This window comes from Stomoxys calcitrans, chromosome 2 (assembly GCF_963082655.1).
Source record: "Stomoxys calcitrans chromosome 2, idStoCalc2.1, whole genome shotgun sequence".
Lineage (NCBI taxonomy): Eukaryota > Metazoa > Arthropoda > Insecta > Diptera > Muscidae > Stomoxys > Stomoxys calcitrans.
In genome coordinates, this window is record NC_081553.1 from 51,810,465 (window position 1) to 51,834,830 (window position 24,366).

Below are 24,366 nucleotides of genomic sequence, written 5' to 3' on the forward strand. Positions count from 1 at the left end.
CAAACAAACCTACAAACACAAATTGATTTTTATACCCACAACCGAAGGATGGGGTATATTCATTTTGTTATTCCGTTTGCAACACATCGAAATATCCATTTCCGACCCTATAATGTATATATATTCTTGATCAGCGCAAAAATTTAAGAAGATCTAGACATGTCCGTCCGTCTGTCTGGTGAAATCACGCCACAGTCTTTAAAAATAGAGATATTGAGCTGAAATTTTGCACAGGTCCTTTTTTTTGTCCATAAGCAGGTTAAGTTCGAAGATGGGCTATAATGGACTATATCTTGATATAGGCCCCATATAGACCGATCGGCCGATTTAGGGTCTTAGGCTCATAAAGCCACATTTATTATCCGATTTTGTTGAAATTTGGGACAGTGAGTTGTGTTATGCCCTCCAAGATCCTTCGTGAATTTGGTCCAGATCGGTTTAGATTTGGATATAGCTGCCATATAGACCGATCCTCCGATTTAGGGTCTTTGGCCCATAAAAGCCTTATTTATTATCCGATTTTGCTGAAATTTGGGACAGTGAGTTGTGTTAGTCCATTTGACATCCTTTTTCAATTTGGCCCAGATCGGTCCAAATTTGGAAATAGCTGCCATATAGACCGATCCTCCGATTTAGGGTCTTTGGCCCATAAAAGCCACATTTTTTATCCGATTTTGCTGCAATTTGGGACAGTGAGTTGTGTTAGGCCCTTCGAAATTTTTCTTTAATTTGACCCTGATCGATTCAGATTTGGATATAGCTGCCATATAGACCGAACTCTCCATTTAAGGTTTTGGGCCCATGAAAGGCGCATTTATTGCCCGATGTCGCCGAAATTTGGGACAGTGAGTTAAGTTATGCCCCTTGACATACTTCTGCAATTTGGTACAGATCGGTCCAGATTTGGATATAGCTGCCATATAGACCGATCTCTCAGTTTTAGGTTTTGGGGCCATAAAAGGCGCATTTATTGTCCGATTTCGCTGAAATTTGAGACAGTGTGTTGTGTTAGACTCTTCGACATTCTTCTGCAACTTAGCCCAAATCGGTTCAGATGTGGATATAGCTGCCATGTAGACCGATCTCTCGATTTAAAGTCTTGGCCCCATAGAAGTCGCATTTATAATCCGATTTCACTGAAAATTGCCACAGTGACTTATGTTAGGCTTTTCGACATCTGTGTCGTATATGGTTCAGATCGGTATATTTTTAGATATAGCTACTAAAAAGACCAATATTTTGTTATACACAATTGAACAATGACTTGTACTTATAACTATTTGGTCCAAATCGGAACATATTTCGATATAACTGCTATGGGACATAAGGTATGCAATTTTCACCGGATTTTGAAGGGAGGTGGTTAACATATATACCCGAGGTGGTGGGTATCCAAAGTTTGGCCCGGCCGAACTTAACGCCTTTTTACTTGTTATATATAAGAAGAAGATGTTTCCTTCCAGAACAACCTACACTATCTGTGAAAATTTCAAGATAATCGATTCAGCCGTTTTTTATATAAGATTGAACTTAAAATTTGCCCGTGGTGTTGTTACGACTTCGATTAGTTTGAAATTTCACCAGTATCGATGGTGGTGGTTTTCCAACATTCGGCCAGGCTGAACTTAGCACGTAGCTACTTGTTTCATTATTACCACAATATACTTCTTTGGTGAAATAATAAATGGAAGACAATAAAAACTTTGCAGCATTTAAACAAACTCCTTGAACACTTGTTAATATTTTTGCCAGTTGTAAACTTTCCATTTCATGTATATCCTTGAAATGTTCACTTCACAATTTTTGAAGTTGTTGATAAACACAGAATCCATAAAAAAGAGTAGAATACATAAAATTACTTTTATATTTGGGAGCGTGTGTGTGAGTGTGGGTGTGTGTGTGTGTGTGTATATTTAGAAAAACATTTCAAAAGCTGTGAGCGAAGAGATACTTCAGATTGTTGTACATCTAGAGATACACTTTCCACTGAATCCTTTGTGGAATATAAAGGATTTCCAATCTCTTTTGGTAAGGAAAATATCCAAATAATACACTTGTATTGGCTGTAAATGTTTTTAGAAAAATCATTCTGCTTTGTTTGACGACAACACAGAAGGTTTCAGGTTGGCTATGCGGTATCTTTTCCAGGATATTGGCTTAACTAAAAATAATATTTAAATTTCTAATATAAACATATAATTTTTTCCCCGGTTGGCAGGTCAACAGTGAAAAACAGTAAAATAAACGAAAACCCAAGATTTTGTATCTAAAATCAAGCCCTTGGTGCCAAATGGTCATCTCTCTCGGGGGTGGGCGAAAAAGAGAGAAATCGCATGCTGCCTTTATTATCTTCACACATTAATCAAATCAAATTGGACTTTTGGGCTCTTTGCACTTTCGATTTGTGTACATCCAGGGGAGGCATAGCAGCCGCAAGCAAAGTAATTGGCAAAGGTGTGCCCCCACAACACCCATAATGCCAGAAGCTACAAAAAACAAGCGATACCTAAGACCAAAAGATTTTCGGCTTGATGTTGCTTCGTTTACATTAATTATTAAAATGAAGCTGATGATTGGGTCAAGTTAGAAGTTGTCCTGGCCATTGTTATTGTCGTTGTTGTTGTTGCTGTTCTTGTTTGTATACCTCCTGTAGTCAACGCCGCCAGTGATAAATTGTGTCAATCTGGTGTAGGTTTGTCTTAGCTATTGTCTGGCTGCAGGACAGGTAATACCAAACAATGAGAAAGTATGTGCACAAAATTCAAGGGTACGAAGTAGAAGTAGTGGTGGCGAGAGTTATAGAAAGAGAGTTGTTTGTCTTTGCTACCTTATTTCATAGAAGGGTTTGTTTCTCTTTTATGCTGTGCACACTTGTGTGTGTCGAGAGGAAAGACGTTTTTTTCTGTTAAACTTCAAATATTCAATTAACTTTTTTTAAGGATTTACGTAAATAGAATTAAAGTGGCCCACTGGGGATGTAGTATGATGCTCTGGGAAGGCACCTGTTATGAATAGCAGGCAATTAATCGAGGCTAGCCATGAATAATGGGTGTTGTGATAACAAAATAATTGCTGTAAATGAATGTCGTTTAAAGTTTGGACAACTTATAGTCGCCCAAAGCTTAGCGAGAACTTCAAAACATGGTTAAGTGGTGTTAGTCTTCGAATTTATGTTGTTTGTAAAAATATTCGTCGCGTGAAACTTCTATGTAAGATATATAAGAGACTAGCTGACCCGGGCCCGCTCCGCTGCGCCTTCTTTTACTTTATATGGAACAAAAGTTTCCTTGGAATATTTATTTTGACAATTAAAAATTTTTTACTGAAATACCATGCTACGAAAATAGTATATCGCTTGACTAACAATTTAACAATATAAGTGCCTTTATCTGAATCCCATATGATCTTTATTGGTCTACGAATTTAAGTTTGGATGTAAGGTGTACTCCCAGATACATGGCCCTGAAAAAGTATTGCCATTGGCTTAAGAGGAGTTTACAGGATGAGGCGTCCCCCAAACACATGGCCCAAAAATAGGTTATCAAATTCGTTTTCTAATCTCAAATATGTTGATATCAGATACGTGGTCTACTCCTAAATACCTTTAATTTGAGCCCCATATTTCCATAGTCGGCAAACATGACCGGCTTGGGGGGTGTTTTGGGGGATGGGCGGCCACCCTGTGAGTTGGCCTTGAAAATATACATCGAATTCGTGTTCCACTCTAAAAACAACCCTCTAATTTGAGCCTCATATTGCAAAAGTCAGCAAATACTTACAATTTGGGTGGTGTTGTGGGGGTGAGGTGGCCCCATAGACACTTTTCCCAAATATTGATATCAGATTCGTGCTTTACTCCCAAAGACCTTTGGTCGTAAATTTGTCCCCCTTTGGGGTATGTTTTTGGGGAGAAGCGGCTCCCCAAACACTTGATCCCATATTTGGATATCAGATTCTAATTCTACACTGAAAACCCTTTAATTTGAGACCCATATTCCCATGGTCGGTAAATAAGTCCTGTTTGGGGGGAGTTTTGGGGAAGGGGTGAACCCCCAGTAACATGGTCCCACATTTGGATATCAGATTCTTTTTCTGCGCGCAAATACCTTTCATTTGAGTCCCATATTGCCATGGTCGGTAAATATGTCCGATTTAGGGGTGTTTTGGGGGTTGGGGTGGTCCCCCTAACACTTGGTTCGACAAATGGATATCAGATACGTTTTTGTATCCTAAATATCTTTCATTTGAGTCCTATATTGTCGTGATTGGTCTAAATATATGTTTGGTAGGTTTTAGGGTGGGGCGGCCCCCCTAGGTACCCCATCCGTAATTTGGATACGAAATTTTTATTTTTAGGGTACTATATGAGAGCACACAAAATTTCTCCGAGATCTGGCGTTTCTGAAAATTAGCGTAATATATCAGAATATCATGTTACATGGATGGATTAAAGCTAGAAGACAGAGTGGACCTAGGGGTCTTCATTAAGAACCCAGGGACTGAAATCTGTTTTAGACTGCCTGACCATAATAAGGTTCTGGAGACAGAGATCCGGGCGATCACGGAATGCGTGAGATGGTGTGGTACTAACACGAAGACATCAAGTGTGAACATCTTTACGGACAGTAAAATGGCCATAAGGGCAATAACAACCAGCACGGTAAGGTCACAAACATTCTTTCAGTGCAAGAAGGACATTAACGCCTTCTCTGAGGATGGCACAGTCCGCATCCTTTAGGTGCTCGCGCCATAACGGAGTAAGGGGGAATGAAAGGGCAGACGATTTGGCGGTGAAGGCCAGCTTTTCGGGTCGACGCAGTCCGATTTAAGGTCTGTTATATGCTAACAATGTGGAACATCGAATCAGTTGGTAGGACGGCGAAAATTCTATGAAATGATTCGGATCGTGTGAGGACGAGGCTATTACTGAAAGGAAGTAACAAGGACGTCAGAATAGCTTTTGGTATTATAATGGGACACATAGGACTACAAGCTCTTTTATGCACAGTCGGTGTGGCAAGAGATAGCATGTGTTGGGCATGTGGGGAAGATGCCCTGTTTATCTGTCTGTTCGTCCGTCTTTCCTTATGTATGTCACTTTATAATATTAAATAAGTAAAAGCGTGCTAAGTAGGGCCGGGTCGAATCTTGGCAATCCATTACCATAGATTCTGGTAAAGGTTTACACAAAGGATTTAGACCGTACGTGACAGATTTTCAGCCTTATCATGGATCGCATTTATCGAGTTTTTTCCTGGTATCCTTTTTTAAGCAATCAAAGGATAATAAAAAGAATTGCTATGCCAATTGAATTGAATGTTGCAGATCAGATTAGAAGTCATTCTGTAAAATTTCAGCCAAATCGAATAAGAATTGCTCCCTTTAGGGGAACGTTATCAGGCTATAGACCGATTCAGACCATATTTGACACATATGTTAGAGGTCATGAAAAAAGCCCTTGTACAAAGTTTCAGCCGAATTGGATCGTTATCGGGCTTTCTAGAGGCTCAAGAAGTCAAGATCCCAGATCGGTTTATATGGCAGCTGTATCAGGTTATAGACCAATTTGAACCATACTTAGCACAGTTGTTGGAAGTCATAACAAAACACATCGTGCAAAATTTAAGCCAAATCAGATAATAATTGCGCTCTCTAGTGGCTCCAGAAATCAAGATCCAAGGTCGGTTTATATGACAGCTATATTAGGCTATGAACCGATTTCAACCATACTTAACACAATTGTTGGAAGTAGTAACAAAACACTTTGCGCCAAATTTCAGCCAAATTGGATAAGAATTGCCCCCTCTAGTGGCTCAAGAAGTTAGGATCCCAGAAGGGTTAATATAGGAGCTATATCAAAATATAGAGCGATATTTACCATCCCAACTGACCTACACTGATAAGAAGTATTTGTGCAACATTTCAAGCGATTAGCTTTACTTCTTCAAAAGTTAGTATGCTTTCGAGAGACAGACGGACGGACAGACGAACGAACAGACGGACGTACAGATGGACGGACTGACGGATCGACAGACGGACGTACAGATGGACGGACAGACGAACGAACAGACGGACGCACAGATGGACGGACAGACGGATCGACAGACGGACGGACAGATGGACGGACAGACAGACGGACGGACAGGCGGATGGACAGACGGACGGATAGACGGACGGACAGACGGACGGACAGACAGATGGATGGATAGACGGACGGACAGACGGACGGACAGGCGGATGGACAGACGGACGGATAGACGGACGGACAGACAGATGGATGGACAGACGGACGGACAGACGGACGGACGAATAGACGGACGGACAGACGGACGGACAGACGGACGGACAGACGGACGGACAGACGGACGGACAGACGGACGGACAGACGGACGGACAGACGGACGGACAGACGGGCGGACAGACGGACGGATGAACAGACGCACGACAGACGGACGGACGGACAGACGGACGGACGGACAGAAGGATGGACAGACGGAAGGACAGACGGAAGGACAGACGGACGGACACATGGACGGACAGACGGACATGACTATATCGACTTATAATGTCCTGACAATCATGAATATATATACCTTATGGGGTCTTGGATGAATATTTCAAAGAATTACAAATAGAATGAGAAAATAAGTGCACCCCCATCCTGTGTTGGAGGGCATAAAAATAGAGATATCAAGCTGAATTGGTACATATTATTTTTATGCCCAGAAGATTGGAGAAGGGCTATATCGGAATATATCTGGATATAGCCCACATATAAACCGATAAATTGTCTAATGTCAATAAAACCCCCGTTATTGCTGAAATTCTGAGCAGAGATATGATGAATACAGTTAAGATCGGTTAATATTTGGAGATATAGCTGTCATATATACCGATCTCCCGATTGAACGTCTTAGAGCCATAAAAGGAGCTTTTAAAGCCAATTACGCTGAAATTTGGAACAGTGAGTTGTTTTGGTAACTCCATCATTTACATTGACTATGGCTCATATCGGACAATATCTTGATATAGGCCCCATAAAGATCGATATCGCGATTTAAAGTCTAAGTCCCATAGAAGCCGCATTTATTGGTCGATTTCGCTAAAACTTGGCACATTGAGAAGTCTTAGGCTTCAAGAGGCCTATCCATATCGTATGTGGTTCAGATCTGACAATATCTTGATACGGTTATAGACTCCAAAAAGACGGACTTACCGATGTGTGGTCTAAGGCAATTAGAAGCCGCATTTATTACCTGATTTCATTGAAATTCGGCACTGAGAGCTGTGTGACTCCTTTCATTGAACATGATGAGTATGGTTTAGGTCGGACGCTATTGGGATAAAGCTGCCGTATACTCCCATCGTTCGATGCACGGTCTATCACAAATACCTGATTTCGCTGAATTTTGGAATAAAGAGTTGCGTTTGTTCTTTGGCGTTCATGCTGGGTTTGACCTGGATCAGATCATAATTCGATTTTAACCGGATTTTGTCGAAATGTCCCTTAATATATACCTGAAATGGTGGGTATCGGCCAGAAGGCCGCCCTATGGCCGAGGTTAGCATGTCCACCTATGATGCTGAACGCCCGGGTTCGAATCCTGGCGAGACCATCAGAAAAAATGTTCAGCGGTGGTTTTTCCCTTCTAATGCTGACGACATTTGGGAGGTACTATGCCATGTAAAACTTCTCTCCAAAGAGGTGATGCACTGCGGCACGCCGTTCGAACTTGGCTATAAAAAGGAGGCCCCTTATCATTGAACTTAAACTTGAGTCGGACTACACTCATTGATATGCGAGAATTTTGCCCCTATTCCTTAGTGGAATGTTAATGGGCAAAATTTGCAATTTTGGTGGGTATCGGCCAGGCTGAACTTAAAGCCTTTTTACTTATTTTACTATACGTTTTGAGGTTGTGGCATTTTCTGGTTACCAATAAGTTAAAAATTTAATTTCTTAAATATTCAATACAACCACAAAACACATGTGGTCAAAAAATCAGAAAACAACAATCCGAAAAAAAATATTGTATGCAACCATAAATCAAAATAAAAAACCCAAATATTTAAGGAGAAAATTATTTCTCAGTTCAACCTTGTGTGTGTGTATGTGTGACCTGATGAACATTTCTGACAATTGGTTGACAAATAAAGAAAATTGAAATTACACAAGAGATATCCTTGTTGGACCACATTCTTGTTTGCGGTGATAAAGAGACAACATTGCCTTTTTTGGCTACAAAATGAAAATATTTATCCTAATGATGTCTAGCAAAAAAAAAAACACATGACAGTAGAGCATTTAGTGAGACTGTCAATGTTGCTAACGAACCTTTGGATATCCACTGCCTACAACTGGGATACAACATAGGGTATAGGTGAAGATAGGCATGCAATCTCTCAAACATATTTTCATGCAAGGCCGTAGGAATTTCTTTGAATTTAATCACATTAGTAAGGAATTCGTTTTATGTATTTAAATCATTAATTATGATTATTTGATGAACATTTGTCATGACATACGAGTGCGTATGAGTTATTTTAATTGGATCAAATGTTGGTAAAATCCATTCGAATCCTCATAAATCTCCGCGCACATTAAATCTTTGTGAATTGTTGACAGCTCTGGTGTTATTGTTCTTGCAAGACTCTAAGGATTAGAATTGTCAGCACTTAAGACAGAAATTCTTAAAGGCTTTGTTGTTGGAATGGCATATCACAAGTCTCTTTTAAAATACTTAACAGAGTTGTTCTTGTTGATAATTCATCTTGTTATGGAATTTTTGCATAAGAAATGTTTTTGTGAAAAATTTAACAAATGTTGTGTTTGTCATAATGAAAAAGTTTATTATTTGGTTAATGGAGAAGAAAAAAGACTTTGGCAGATTGTTGCATTTATTATAGATTAAGAAAATTGTAAAGGAAGTAAGAGATACTTGTTAGCTTCTTAGGATGTTTTTTAAGGATTTTGTTAAATTTAAAAAAAATTTAATTAAATTTAAATGAAAAACAAGTGAAGAGGCTTTAAGTTCGGCCAGGCCGAACTTTGAGTAGCAACCACCTCGGGTATATATGTAAACCACCTTTCTTGATAATGTGGTGAAACATGCATAAATCATGCCCCATAGCAGCTTTATCGGAATGTGGTCGGATTTGGACCAAATTCGAAACGGATATTGAGTGGTCTAATAAGTACAAGACATTGTTCAATTTTGTGGAACAAAATATTGGTCTTTTTGGTAGCTATATCCAATATAGACCGATCTAAAGCATATACGACATGGAAAGTCACTGTGTCAAATTTCAGCGAAATCGCAATATAAATGTGTTTTTTATGGGGCCAAGACTATAAATCGAGAGATCGGTCTATATGGCAGCTATATCCAAATCTAAAACGATCTCGGCCAAATTGAAGAGTGATATCGAAGGACCAAACACAACTCACTGTCACAAATTTCGGCAAAATTTGACAATAAGTGCGCCATTTATGGGCACAAAATCTTAAATCGAGAGATCGGTCTATATGGCAGCTATATCCAAATCTGATCCGATCTGAGCCAAATTGAAGACGAATGTTTAAGGGCTCAGCATAACTCACTGTCCTATATTTGGACGAAATCGGACAATAAATGCGTCTTTTATGGGCCCAATACCTTAAATCGAGAGATCTGTCTATATGGCAGCTATATCCAAATCTGGACCGATCTGTGTCATATTGCAGAATTATGTCAAGGGCCTTAATTTAACTCGCTGCCCCGAATTTCGGCGAAATCGGACAAAAAATTCGCTTTTTATGGGCCCATGCCTTAAATCGAGAGATCGGTCTATATGGCAGCTGTATCCAAATCTCGTCCGATCTGGGCCAAACTTCAAAAAGATGTCGATGAGCCTATCTCAACTTATAGTCCCGAAGTTTGGCGAAATCGGACAATAAGTGCGCCATTTATGGGCCAAAGTCCTTAAATCCAGAGATCGGTCTATATGGCAGCTGTATCCAAATCTGGAGCGATTGGAGCCAAATTGAAGAGGAATGTCGAAGGGTCCAACACAACTCACTGTCCCGAATTTGGGAAAAATCGGACAATAAATGCGCCTTTTATGGGACCAAGTCCTTAAATCCGGAGATCGGTCTATATGGCAGCTATATCCAAATCTGAGCCGATCTCTGCCATATTGCAGAAAAATGCTGAGGGGTATAACTTAACTCACTGTCCCAAACCTCGGCGACATCGGACAATAAGTGCGCCTTTTATGGTCCCAAGTCCTTAAATCCAGAGATCGGTCTATATGGTAGCTATATGCAAACCTGAACCGATCTATGCCTTATTGCAGAAAGATGTTGAGGGGCTGAACTTAACTCACTGTCCCAAACTTCGGCGACATCGGACAATAAGTGCGCCTTTTATGGTCCCAAGTCCTTAAATCGAGAGATCTGTCTATATGGCAGCTACATCCAGATCTGAGCCGATCTCTGTCATATTGCAGAAAAATGGTGAGGGGTATACCTTTCCCCACTGTCCCAAATTTCGGCAACATCGGAAAATAAATGCGCCTTTTATGGGGCCAAAACCTTAAATCGAGAGATCTGTCTATATGACAGCTATATCCAAATCTGAACCGATCTGAGCCAAATAGCAGAAAGTTGTCGAAGAGCCTAACACAACTTACTGTCCCAAATTTCGGCGAAATTCTACAATAAATGCGCTTTTTATGGGTCCAAGTCCTTAAATCCAGAGATCGGTCTATATGGCAGTTATATCCAAATCTGAACCGATCTGTGGCATATTGCAGAAAGATGTTGAGGGACCTAACTTAACTCACTGTTCCAAATTTCGGCGACATCGGACAATAAATGCGCCTTTTAAGGGCCAAGTCCTTAAATCCGGAGATCGGTCTATATGGCAGTTATATCCAAATCTACGCCGATCTAAGCCAAATTGAAGAAGAATGTTGAAGCGCCCAACACATTTTACTGTTCAAAATTTTGGCGACATCGGAGAAGAAATGGGCGAAATGGGCCCAAGACAATAAATCGAGAGATCGGTCTATATGACAGCTATATCCAAATCTGGACCGATCAGAGCCAAATTGACGAAGGATGTCGAAGGGCTTAACAAAACTCACTGTCCCAAATTTCATCAAAATCGGATAATAAATGTGGCTTTTATTGGCCTAAGACCCTAAATCGGCGGATCGGTCTATATGGGGGCTATATCAAGATATAGTCCGATATAGCCCATCTTCGAACCTTATCTGCCTATGGGCAAAAAAAGAATTTGTTCAAAGTTTCAGCTCAATATCTCTATTTTTAAAGACTGTAGCGTGAATTCAACAGACAGACGGACGGACATAGCTAGATCGTCTTAGATTTGTACGCTGATCAAGATTAAATATACTTCAAAGGGTTAGAATGGATACTTCGATGTATTGCAAACGGAATGACAAAATGAGTATACCCCCATCGTTCGATGATGGGTATAATTAAAGTATTGGGTTGCCCAAAAAGTAATTGCGGATTTTTCATATAGTCGTCGTTAACAAATTTTTTCACAGCTTGTGACTCTGCCATTGCATTCTTTCTTCTGTCAGTTATCAGCTGTTACTTTTAGCTTGCTTTATAAAAAAGTGTAAAAAAGTATATTTGATTAAAGTTCATTCTAAGTTTTATTAAAAATGCATTTACTTTCTTTTATAAAATCCGCAATTACTTTTTGGGCAACCCAATATATTCGGACCTAAGATGGAAAATCTCATATTTTCATACCTTACACAACATTGAAAGCAGCTGAAAGGTAATATGACTTAAACAATGTCGCACAGGAGGCCACCGTAGCGCAGAGGTTAGCATGTCCGCCTATGACGCTGAACGCCTGGGTTCGAATCCTGGCGAGATCATCAGAAAAAATTTTCAGTAGTGGTTATCCCTCCTAATGCTGGCGACATTTCTGAGGTACTATGCCATGTAAAAGTTCTCACAAAAGAGGTGTCGCACTGCGGCTCGCCGTTCGGCTATAAAAAGGAGGCCCCTTATCATTGAGCTTAAACTTGAATCGGACTGCTCTCATTGATATATGAGAAGTTTGCCCCTCTTCCTTAGTGGAATGTTCATGGGCAAAATTTGCAATTTGCAATGTCGCACTATATGTATCATAATCCCTTTGACACTTGGTATTCTCTCTTAAAAACAGTGGTGGACAGACTAGTTTCCTTGGGTTTGGAACATGTGTTCTTTATTTCCAAGCTCAGATGCTTATGTTTTCGTGTACCCCAATTCTGCATGAAAACTATCACTCTACATATCTTATTTAGCAATCTGCTTCTTTTCACCAGCCAAGAAGCCAAACCACCCCAATACATATTTTTGAAGAATAAACTTGTATGAGCGAATAAATCAAGTTAAGCAGCCATTGCAATGACCACTAATCTCTTCAATAACTCCAACATAGAAATATACCAAAAAAGAAAAAATTTCACACACCAACACCAGCACACAAGCTAAAAAACTGAAAATGTTATAGTTAGTGTTTAAAAATTGCAGTAATAAATTCCACGCACGCACACTTTGATACATGGCGGAAACGGAATAGAAGCAACAAACAATAAAACCACAAATACACTCTTACATGATTTTGATGAATATGGTCAATTATGGCACGTAACCTTTACCACTTATTTATTTATGATTGCGGAATTGAATTGTTGTAAGTGTATGTGTGTGTGTGTGTGTGTAAATTCTGTTTTTAAGGTGATTTTCGGAGTTTTTAGCCAGCTTTCAATCCTTGGCATTATTGTAAATGGTCACAATCAATTATGGCCACTAAAAAGGGTTGAATTTTAAATGAGGAGTTAAAAGCAACAAAAAAAAATTACAATCGAGCCGAGTCAAAACATTCATGTATATGTCATTTGAAAAATGACAGTTTTTTGCTGCAACCTTTTTTAAATTTTGGTCATTTAACTTTGTTGTTTTTAACAATACTTTTGTTTACATTTAGCTTTTTGACAAATGACAGCACTCATAAAGGTGGTCGCAATATGTAATGCTTGACATTTTTAATAACATTTTCAATTAATTTTATTGTATAGACATTTTTTTGTAAAATGTGCTTCAATTCATGAAGGTTTCTGTAAACGGAACAATAAATATGTTATTCTCGAATTATAAAATCGAATATTGACAAAATTTCATTTGAAATGGACAATCCGTATATGCAATTCGTATATAGCTTAAAAGTCAGAAAAGAAGACATTGTGGAAAAAGTTGACAAAGCCGTTAAGAGTAACAAGTAAAAGCGTGCTAAGTTCATCTGGACCGAATCTTATATGCCCTCCACCATGGATCGCATTTGTCAAGTTCTTTGAAAGACTTTTGAAATACAATTATGGACCGTATGGACCGTACTTGCCATGGCTATTAGCAGTCATAGAAAAACACCACCTCCAAAATGTCAGGCAAATGGACTAATAATTACGGCCTTTAGAGGATCATAAAGTCTAACTGGGAGATCGGTTTATATGGCAGTTATATCTACGCAGGCCACCGTAGCGCAGAGGTTAGCATGTCCGCCTATGACGCTGAATGCCTGGGGTCGAATCCTGGCGAGACCATCAGAAAAAATTTTCAGCGGTGGTTTTCCCCTCCTAATGCTGGCAACATTTACGAGCTTCTCTCCAAAGAGGTGTCGCACAGCGGCACATCGTTCGGACTCGGCTATAAAAAGGAGGCCTCTTATCATTGAGATTAAACTTGAATTGGATTGCACTTATGTGAGAAGTTTGCCCCTGTTCCTTTGTGGAATGTTCATGGGCAGAATTTGCATTTTTTTATATCAGGTTATATACTGATTTAGACCATACTAAAAACAGTTGTTGGAAGTCATACCAAAACACATCATGAAAAATTTCAGCCAAATCGGATATTAATTGCAATCTCTAGAGGCTCAGGAAGACAAGATCCCATATCAGTTTATATGGCAGCTATGTCAGGTTATGGGCCAACACAAAACATATTTGACACAGTTGTTCGAAGTCACAACAAACCACTCCTTGCAAAATTTCAGCCAAATCGGTTGGAATTTGCGCTCTCTAGTGGCTCAAGAAGTCAAGATACAAGATCGGTTTATATGGCAGCTATATCAGGTTATGGACCAACTTCAACCATACTTAGCACAGTTGTTGGAAGTCATAAAGAAACACGTCATGTAAAATTTCAGCTCAATGGAATGGGAATTGCGCCCTCTAGAAGCAAACAAAAATATGATGCCAGGTCGGTTTATATAACAGCAATATCAGGTTATGGACCGATATCAATCATACTTAGCACAGTTGTTGGAAGTCATAACAAAAGACCTCATGCCAAATTTCAGCCAAATCGGATATAAATTGCGCCCTCTAGAGGCTGAAGAAGTCAATACTCAAGATTGGTTCATATGACAGCTATATCAGGTTATGAACCGATTTGAACCAGACTTAAGACACTTGTTGTAAATCATAACAAAACAGTTGATGTAAAACTTTAGCTAAAACGGATAAAAATTGCGCCCTCTATTGGCTAAAGAAGTTAAAATCCATGATCGGTTTATATCGCAGATGTATTAGGTTATGTACCGATATGAACCATACTTAGCACAGTTGTTGAAAGTCATAACAAAACACTTCATTGTGCCCTCTAGAGGCTTAAGAAGTTTAAGATCCCAGATCAGTTAAAATGGCAGCTGTATGAGGTTATGTACCGATTTGAACCATATTTACTGCAGTTGTTAGAAGTCATAAGGGAACACTTCATGCAAAATTTCAGCAAAATCGGAGCAGAATTGCGCCCTCTAGTGGCTCAAGAAGTCAAGACCCGAAATCGGTTTATATGGCAGCTGTATCAGGATATGAACCGATTTAAACCATAATAAGCATAATTGTTGGAAGTGATACACCATGTGCAAAATTTCAGCTCAATCAGATAAGAATTGCGCCCTCTAGAGGGTCAAGAAGTCAAGACCCAAGATCGGTTTGTAGGGCAGCTATATCAAAACATGGACCGATATGGCTCATTTACAATCTCAACCGACCAACACTAATAAGAAGTATTTGTGAAAAATTTCAAACGGCTAGCTTTACTCCTTGGAAAGTTAGCGTGCTTTTGATAGAGATATGAACAGATGGACAGACGGACGGACGGACGGACATGGATAGATCGACTTAAAATGTCATGACGATCAAGAATATATATACTTTATGGGATTTTGGACGAATATTTCGAGGAGTCACAAACGGAACGACGAAATTAGTATACCCCCCCCCCCATTCTACGGTGAAGGGTATAAATCGGGGAAAGAAGTGATAGAAATTGCAAAGGATGTACATTAGACCGTCCCACTCCATAAAGGAGAATTTTGTTTTTGCAAGTAGCAAAGCGCATACCTTCCATTTTTTTCCCTTTTGATCCTAATAAGCAATACGAAACAAGTAAGGAGGAGCTAAAGTCGGGCGAAGCCGACCTTTACATAGTTGTCAAATTTAAAATTTGCTAAAAATTTGATATGTAGAATTTCGATCAAAATCCGTACATATTGTAGGAGCCATAGAGTAAATCGTTGTTCAAATTTTTGAAAAGATCGATTGATAAATGGGTTAGTTAGCAAAGGCCTTAAAAGTGAAAATCGGGAGATGCATACATTTGAGAGCTGTATCCTAATCTAAACTGATTTCTATTAAGTTCAATAGAAATACCTTTGTGTCAATTTTCGTGGGAATTCGTTAACAAATGACCAAATCATTGCAATACTAGCCCAAATCGGAGGAACATTTATATGGGAGCTATATCTAATTCTGAACCGATTTCTATAAAATTAATCAATAACATCGAGGCTAATGAACGAATTTTTGTACATTCTCGTGAAAATCGGTTTACAAATGACGATATAATTGTAATAAAACTGTAATAAAATGAGTAGTTCGACTCAGGCATTCTTGTTAATACGGGTAAGCCATTTCTGTCTGTCTGCATATCCCCTCTTTGCTTATAGTCTATCTGTCGTTTTTTGTTATACCCATCACCGAAGGATGGGATCTAGACATGTCCGTCCGTCTGTCTGTTGAAATCACGTTACAGTCTTTAAAAATAGAGATATTGAGCTGAAACTTTGCACAGGTTCTTTTTTTGTCCATAAGCAGGTTAAGTTCGAAGATGGGCTATATCGGACTATATCTTGATATAGCCACCATATAGACCGATTTAGGGTCTTAGGCCCATAAAAGCCACATTTATTATCCGATTTTGCTGAAATTTGGGACAGTGAGTTGTCTTGGGACCTTCGACATCCTCCGTCAATATGGCTTAGATCGGTTCAGATTTGGATATAGCGGCAATAGTCCGATCCCCAAATTTAGGATCTTAGGCCCATAAAAACCACATTTATTATCCGATTTTGCTATAATTTGAGACAGTGAGTTGTGATAGGCCCTACAACGTCCTTCGTCAATTTGGCCCAGATCGGTTCACATTTGGATATAGCTGCCATATAGACCGATCATCCGATTTAGGGTCATAGGCCCATAAACGCTACATTTATTATCCGATTTTGCTGAAATTTGGGACAGTGCGTTGTCTTAGGCCCTCCGACGTCCTCCGTGAATTTGGCTCAGATCGATCCAGATTTAGATATAGCTGCTATATGGACCGATCCTCCGATTTGGGGTCTTTGGCCCATAAAACACGCATTTATTGTCCGATGTCGCCGAAATTTGGGACAGTGAGTTAAGTTAAGCCCCTTGACATACTTCTGCATTATCGCACTGATGGGTCCAGATTTGAATATAGCTGCCATATAGACCGATCTCTCGGTTTTAGGTTTTGGGGCCATAAAAAACGCATTTATTGTCCGATGTTGCCGAAATTTGGGACAAAGAGTTAAGTTAAGCCCCTCCACATATTTCTGCTATGGGACATAAGGTATGACTTTTGCACCGGATTTTGACGAAAGGTGGTTAACATATATACCCGAGGTGGTGGGTATCCAAAGTTCTGCCCGGCCGAACTTATCGCCCTTTTACTTGTTTTTTATCAATTGGTATGTTAAATTCGAAGATAATCTATATCGGACTATGCCTTGATATAGTTCCCTTATAGACCAATCTTAAACCCTTGTAAACCAATTTATGTCCCATAAAATAGTTCCCGATTTCGCTGATATTAGGCTCAGTGAGTTCTGTTAACCCCACCCACCCTACACCGAGTATAGTCCACATCGAATTGTATATGGTTATTGCTCCATATAAACCGATCTCCCAATTTCAGGTCATGGGCTTACATGAACATCATTTACTGCAGGATTTCACTGAACTTATGACCAATGGGTTGCGTCATCCTAGCCGAGTATGGTCCAGATCGGACTGTATTTGAAAATACCATACCATATGTTTATACCCTACACCACTACTGTGGAACAGGGTATTACAACTTAGTGTATTTGTTTGTAACACCCAAAAGGAAGAGAGATAGACCCATTGATAAGCATACCAATCGCCTCAGAATCAATTTCTGGTTTGATTTAGCTATGTCTGTCCGTTCGTCTGTCCGTTCGTCTGTCCTTTCCTATGTCCGTTCGTCTGTCCGTCCGTCTGTCTATCCGTCTGTCCATGTTAATTTGTTTACAAAGTACAGGTCGCAATTTTCATCATATGGTCTTCAAATTTGGTACAGACATGTTTCTCGGCCTAGAGACGAAGCCTATTGAAATTGGAAAAAATCGGTTCAGATTTAGATATAGCTCCCATATATATATTCGTCCGATTTGCAGTAATAATGCAATAAAATGGTCATTTGTTAACCGATTCTCTCGAAATTTGGTAGGAAGGATTTTTTTATGACTCTAGATATTATTGGTGAATTTCATAAAAATCGGTTCAGATTTAGATGTAGCTCTCATATATAAGTATCGCCCGATTTTCACTCCTAGAGCCACAGCAAGCGCATTTATTGACCAATCTTGCCAAAATTTTTGCAGAACGCTTTCCTTGAATGCTACTACAATATCCGTAAAGTTTGGTCGGAATCGGTTCAGATTTAGATATAGCTCCCATTTATATGTTCGTCCGATTGTGAGAAATATTACAATAAAGTGCTAATTTGTTAACCGATTCTCTCGAAATTTTGCTGAAGTAATATTCTTATGACTCTTAATATTACTGGTGAATTTCATAGAAATCGATCCAAATTTAAATATAGCTGTCATATATGTATATCCCCCGATTTTCACTTCTAGAGCCACAGCAAGCGCATTTAACGACCAATCTTGCCAAAAATTTTGCACAACGCCTTTCTCGACGACCTCCACAATATCTAAGAAGTTTGATTGAAATCGGTACAGATTAAGATATAGCTCCCATATATATGTTCGTCAGATTTTGAGAAATTTTGCAATTAAGTGCTCAATTGTTAACCGATTCTCTCGTAATTTGGCAGGAAAGATTTTCTTCTGACTCACAACATTAGTAGTGAATTTCATAAAAATCGGATCAATTTTTGTTTCAATATTTTTGTAAAATTCTTTGATATTTAATATTTGTATAAGCAGTTCTCAATTACCCCAACTATCGGACATTGTTTAGAGTTTTTTTTTTTTTATATATATATTTTTAATACTTTTGTTTTTATAATCCGTTTCTCTAACAAGCATCAAATTTGATTTTTTTCAATTTTTTTTTTTAAATAACACACAAGTTCAATTTTATAAATCCATCGTTCCAAATAACAATTATCACTTTGCCAGTCCTTGATATTTCCTTTTATACAAGAATTAAATTTTTGTATGAATAATAAATTTCTTTTAAGGTCTAATATGCTCCCTTTTTCCAGATTAGAATTTAATGATTTAGTTTCTCAAACATTCTGCATTTGTTCATTTCACTTTCAGATTATTTAATTTGGGCATTCGGCAGCACAGTTTATGAATAAAACTTTGTTTTGTATTATTTTTGTGTTAATGGAAAATGCTCTTCCTTCTTGCACATCACAGTTTTGCCTCAGGTAAAAATTTAATTGGAAAAGCACTTCGTATACAAAACGAACAAATAAATACAGTTACAAAACTTTAATGAATTTTTTTTTTTCACCAAAGCAAAACGTTTGTTCAATGTAATTCAAAACTTTATTCCATATGAATCTTGTTTTACAAAAATTTGTCTTAATTTTCAGCACGTATTTTTTGGAATTTTTTAAACACTTACCGCTTGGTATTTACTTTTCGTTTGAATTGAGAAAAAGTAACGGAAATATCACACTGACGGTATAGTGTTGTGTTTTCTTTTTTGCTTTGTTCGGTTAGCACCAGAAATATTTGGTCTATCTCTTTGTTGTGTATGATGAGTGTAAGAGTTTCCGAGGGACTGACAAAAAAGCCGTTGGTTTGAGCACACGTTTGAAATAACAGTGATGTTCTTTATAGCTCAGCACAGGCCTTTTATACTTTGGTATCATTTGCCTGGCAGTTGGTTTTTGGTAACAAAACGAAACGAACAGACTACCTCGTCTCTGCTATGTTGCTGCGCACAACCTGAAAAGCTAAGACCTAAAGCAGAGCTCGAACAACAATGCCAACGACAACGCAGGCGATGGCGATGCCGATGACGATGCTGCAGCATTCATTTCATCGGCTACAATAAGCGAAAGTGTTCTTATCATCTGTTCGATGGCACTCGATACTGGGTGCTGGTTTAGAACACACATACACACTCACATGTATTGTATGCTCGCAATGCATCCTCCCCAAGTGTAGGGAGAGACAACAGCTTAAGTATGCGTTTGCGTCAACTTTTAATGTTGCTGCGAAGCAAGCAGCGGCATTCGTGTAGCCGAGTATTTGTGCGTGTGTGTGATAAACATCACAATTGGCCTCTCTCCCACACCAACCCATCCCACCAAAAGGTTTATTTTGTTCTGTTACTGCTGTTTATCTCTCTGTTATCTCTGCAGCAGGAATGTGAAATTCACTGTCTGGCCAGACTTAACAGAGTCTCTGTTTCTGTTTCTGTTGCCAGCCACACACACATATGTTGGGCAAGGGCTATCCAAATGAAAAAAACCTCTCTTTGCCTACAATTAAGTGTTCACGTGCAAACAAATGCTGCAGCATAGAGTAGTGGGTGCAGTAGAATTCTATTGAGCTTGTGATTGCCCCCCTCAAACCGCCTTGCCCATCGTGCCTCTTTGACAAATGTGTAGTGCTTATATTGATGTGGATGTTATCGCTTTTCATGTCGGAGGGTATCTTTTGTTTTTGCCAATGTTTGTGTGTGTGTGTGTGTGTTGTATTTGGCTGGGTTTGTGCATCATCGACCGTATTTGGTCAAATAACCACGTGCATTTTCGGCTTTGCGGCATTTAACACTGTTTTTGGGTTTTCTTAATGCCACCTCTTTTGTTGTCATGGAATTTCCAATGGCAAACAAACCCAGACGTACATAATCCTGCCATGCTTAAAAGTTCTTTCAGCAGTGTTGTGTTTGTTTGTTGATTAAAAGCGATTAATTTTGCAATCCAAAGTCTTAATGCTAGTCTCTTCAGTTCTCTTTTGGTTTAATGCAATGCAGAAAATAAATTGATATGGGTCTAGTTTTTTTGTGTTTAAATGTTTCGAAATGAAAACGAGTTTGGCGCAGAAAGAGTGAGTGAAGGGTAAAAAGTAACGCAAACAAAATGAGGATCGATATACTCTTACAATTCTTAGAAGAATATTAAATGGACCAGGTCCTTAGGGACTGACTAAACCACATGCTAAGGATAAGGTAAAATGGCACAGGCTTGTCACAGTGGACCACTCCTCCTATTGGTGACCACCATAAATAGCCTACTACGGATTCTGACTGAAGATGGATTTGAATCTGTTTTCTATGCAGATGATATTATAAAACTTCTAAGGGGTAGGAGTCCGAATCAGCCACGCAGTAAGTCTGAAAGGACCTGGAAGATGGCATACCACTGGGCTACCCTAGGGGTTTGAACGTAAACATGAATTCAGCCTGCTTCTGAGGAAGACTAAGTTGGGCCCATTTGAGGCGCCACATTTCCTCATTATAACGATTTCTATATAATTCAAGGGTCAAATGCTTGGAAATGATCGGGGGTGAGGTGGTCCCCCAGGTACTTGGCCTTGAAAAAATATCAGCATCGTGCTCTTCTTTCAAATACCATTTATTTAAAACCCATAGTGCCATTGGTTTAGGGAAGTTTACACGATGAGGCGTCCCCTAAACACATGTTAATTGGTTATCAAATTAGTTTTCTAATCTCAAATACCTTTCATTTGAGCCACATATTGGCATAGTCGAAAAATGTTTACCCTTTGGGGACGTTATGGGGAAGGGGTGATGCCCTAAATACATGGTCCTTCATTTGGATATCAAATTCGTATTCTACTCCCGAATACCTTTATTTGAGCCCCATATTGCGATGGTCAGTAAAAAATTGCTGTTTGTGGGGTATTTTGGGAAAGCGGCAGACCTCCAGAAAATTGGTCCCGAAAGTGAGTATCAATTCTTGCTCTACCGCCCAATACCCTTCATTTAAGCTCCACATTGACATGGTCATCGTTTGGAGACTGGGGTGGTCCCCCAAACACAATGCCCGGAAAATACATCAGCAACGTGCTCTATTCTCATATAACTGTATTTCATTTATTTGAACCTCATATTGCCATTGGCCTCAAAATTGGATATCAATTTCGTTTTCTAATTTCATTTAAACTCCTTTATGCAAAAGTCAGCAAATATGTCCGGTTTGGGATATTGGCCCTAAAAACTATAAATATTTAGTTTCTCTCTCTTTAAGAACCAAATTGTAAATACATCCTATTTGGGGGTTGTTATGGTGGTGGGACGTTCCCTAGACAGTTGGTCCCTAATGTTGATATCAGATACGTGGTATACTCCCAAAAACCTTTAATTTGAGCCCCATATTTCCATAGTCGGCGAACATGACCGGTTTAGGGGTTTTTTGTTGGATGGGTGGCCACTCAGTGAGTTGGCCTTGAAAATATATTGGGTTGCCCAAGAAGTAATTGCGGATTTTTTAAAAGAAAGTAAATGCATTTTTAATAAAACTTAGAATGAACTTTAATCAAATATACTTTTTTTACACTTTTTTTCTAAAGCAAGCTAAAAGTAACAGCTGATAACTGACAAAAGAAAGAATGCAATTACAGAGTCACAAGCTGTGAAAAAATTTTTTAACGCCGACTATATGAAAAATCCCCAATTACTTTTTGGGCAACCCAATATATGGGATATGTATTCTACTCTAAAAACCCTCTTATTTCAGCCTCATGTTGGAATAGTCAGCAAATACTCCCTATTTGGGTGGTGTTGTGGGGATGGGGTGGCCCCATAGACACTTTTCACGAATATTGATATTAGATTCGTGCTTTACACCCAAAGACCTTTCATTTGAGCCCCATATTGCTATGCGTATGGAAATTTGTCCCCTTTGGGGAATATTTTTGGGGAGAGGCGGCCCCCAAACACTTGGTCCCATATTTAGATATCAGATTCGAATTCTACACTTAAATACCTTTTAGTTAAACCCTTATTCAGTAAATAAGTCCTGTTTTGGGGGGTGTTTTGAGAAAGGGGTGGACCCCCAGAAACGTGATCCCACATTTGGATATCAGATTCGTATTCTACTCGCAAATACCATGAGCGTCTAGTATGCGCAATTATTATCCGTTTTGGCTGAAATGTTGCATGATGTGTTTTGTTATGACTTTCAACAACTGTGCTAAAAATAGTTCAAATCAAATCTCCTATGGTCTCCAATATTCAGTTCAATTATGGTCCGAAATGAATCATAACTTGATATTGTTCCAATAACATAGCAATTCTTTTCTTTCATCGCTAGTTTGTCTAAAAAGAGATACCGTGGGAGGATATACCACTTTTCCCAAGTGGCCTCCGATGGACAGGATATACCACTTTTCGCAACAGAGTTCGGTATCATAGGCGGACATGCTATCCTCAATGCCATGGTATCCCGTGTAAGATCGATTTTGATGCTTCTATCTATGCCTACTGGAAACCAAAAAACCATGGGGGGAAACCTCCGAGAATTTATGGATGTTTTCCATCCACTCCAAAACTTTAAAATTTTAATTCAAATTCAGTAATATTTACCTACTGGTAATAAACGTATGCCTATTTTTCTGTTATATTTATTTAAATATGGCCATATTAAAATCTATTTAATCAAAAGCAAATTATGTTATTTTTAAACTCAAATTTAAAAATTATATTCTTTAATTTATCGATTCAAATGCATTTCATTACACATCAGCAATTTATTTATATTCATGTCAATTGCTCTCATATATGGAAGACAATACAGAAGGCCGCACAAGCTGCATAGCTCTTCAAATTTGATATGGCACAGCATTTTATTTCATAGGTGCTAATTGAACATTTTAAATATCTCTTTGATATCAACGTGAAGAATAGTGGCGGTGATGCAAATGAGGTGTACTGAAGTACACAGCAGATGATATCTCGATTTTCTATTAAAGTATGAAAATTAACGAATTGACGTTGAAAAAGATGAAAATATTGGGTTGCCCAAAAAGTAATTGCGGATTTTTCATATAGCTGGCGTTGACAAATTTTTTCACAGCTTGTGACTCTGTAATTGCATTCTTTCTTCTGTCAGTTATCAGCTGTTACTTTTAGCTTGCTTTAGAAAAAAGTGTAAAAAAAGTATATTTGATTAAAGTTCATTCTAAGTTTTATTAAAAACGTATTTACTTTCTTTTAAAAAATCCGCAATTACTTTTTGGGCAACCCAATATATTCGCTGTGAAATAAATATAAAATAAAACATGTAAAAAGCCATTAAGTTCAGTCGAGCCGAACTTTGGATACCCACCTCGGTCATATATGAAAACCCCCTTCGTCATAATCCGGTGAAGAATGCATAATTTATGCCTCCATAGCAGCTATATCGAAAAATGTTTGGATTTTGACCAAATTCTTCACGGACATTGAGTGGTCTAATAAGTACAAGTCATTGTTAAATTTTGTAGAGAAAATTATTGTCTATATCCAAATATAGACCAATCTGAACCATATACGACACGAATGTCGAAAAACCTAACATAAAACACTGTATCAAATTTGAACAAAATCGGATTATAAATACGCCTTTTATGGGGCTAAGACTTTAAATCGAGAGATCGGTCTATATGGCAGCATTATCCAAATCTGAACCTATGTGGGCCAAAATAAAGACGGATTTTGAAAGACCCAACACAACTCACTGTCTCTAATTTTGGCGAAATCGGACAATAAATTCGCCTTTTATGGGTCCAAAACCCTAAATCGAGAGATTAA

The 24,366-nt window shown here is 38.7% G+C and overlaps 1 protein-coding gene across 1 annotated transcript in view; it reads right to left on the reverse strand.

The window, feature by feature from the left end:
- Nucleotides 1-19,438, reverse strand: part of LOC106082133 (calexcitin-1) — a 124,945-nt gene extending 105,507 nt beyond the window's left edge. The window contains exon 1 of the mRNA XM_013244474.2: nucleotides 19,225-19,438. The gene's annotated coding sequence lies outside the window, so the exon portion shown is untranslated. The remainder of the gene's footprint in view (nucleotides 1-19,224) is intronic.
- Between the last annotated feature and the right edge of the window lie 4,928 nt (nucleotides 19,439-24,366).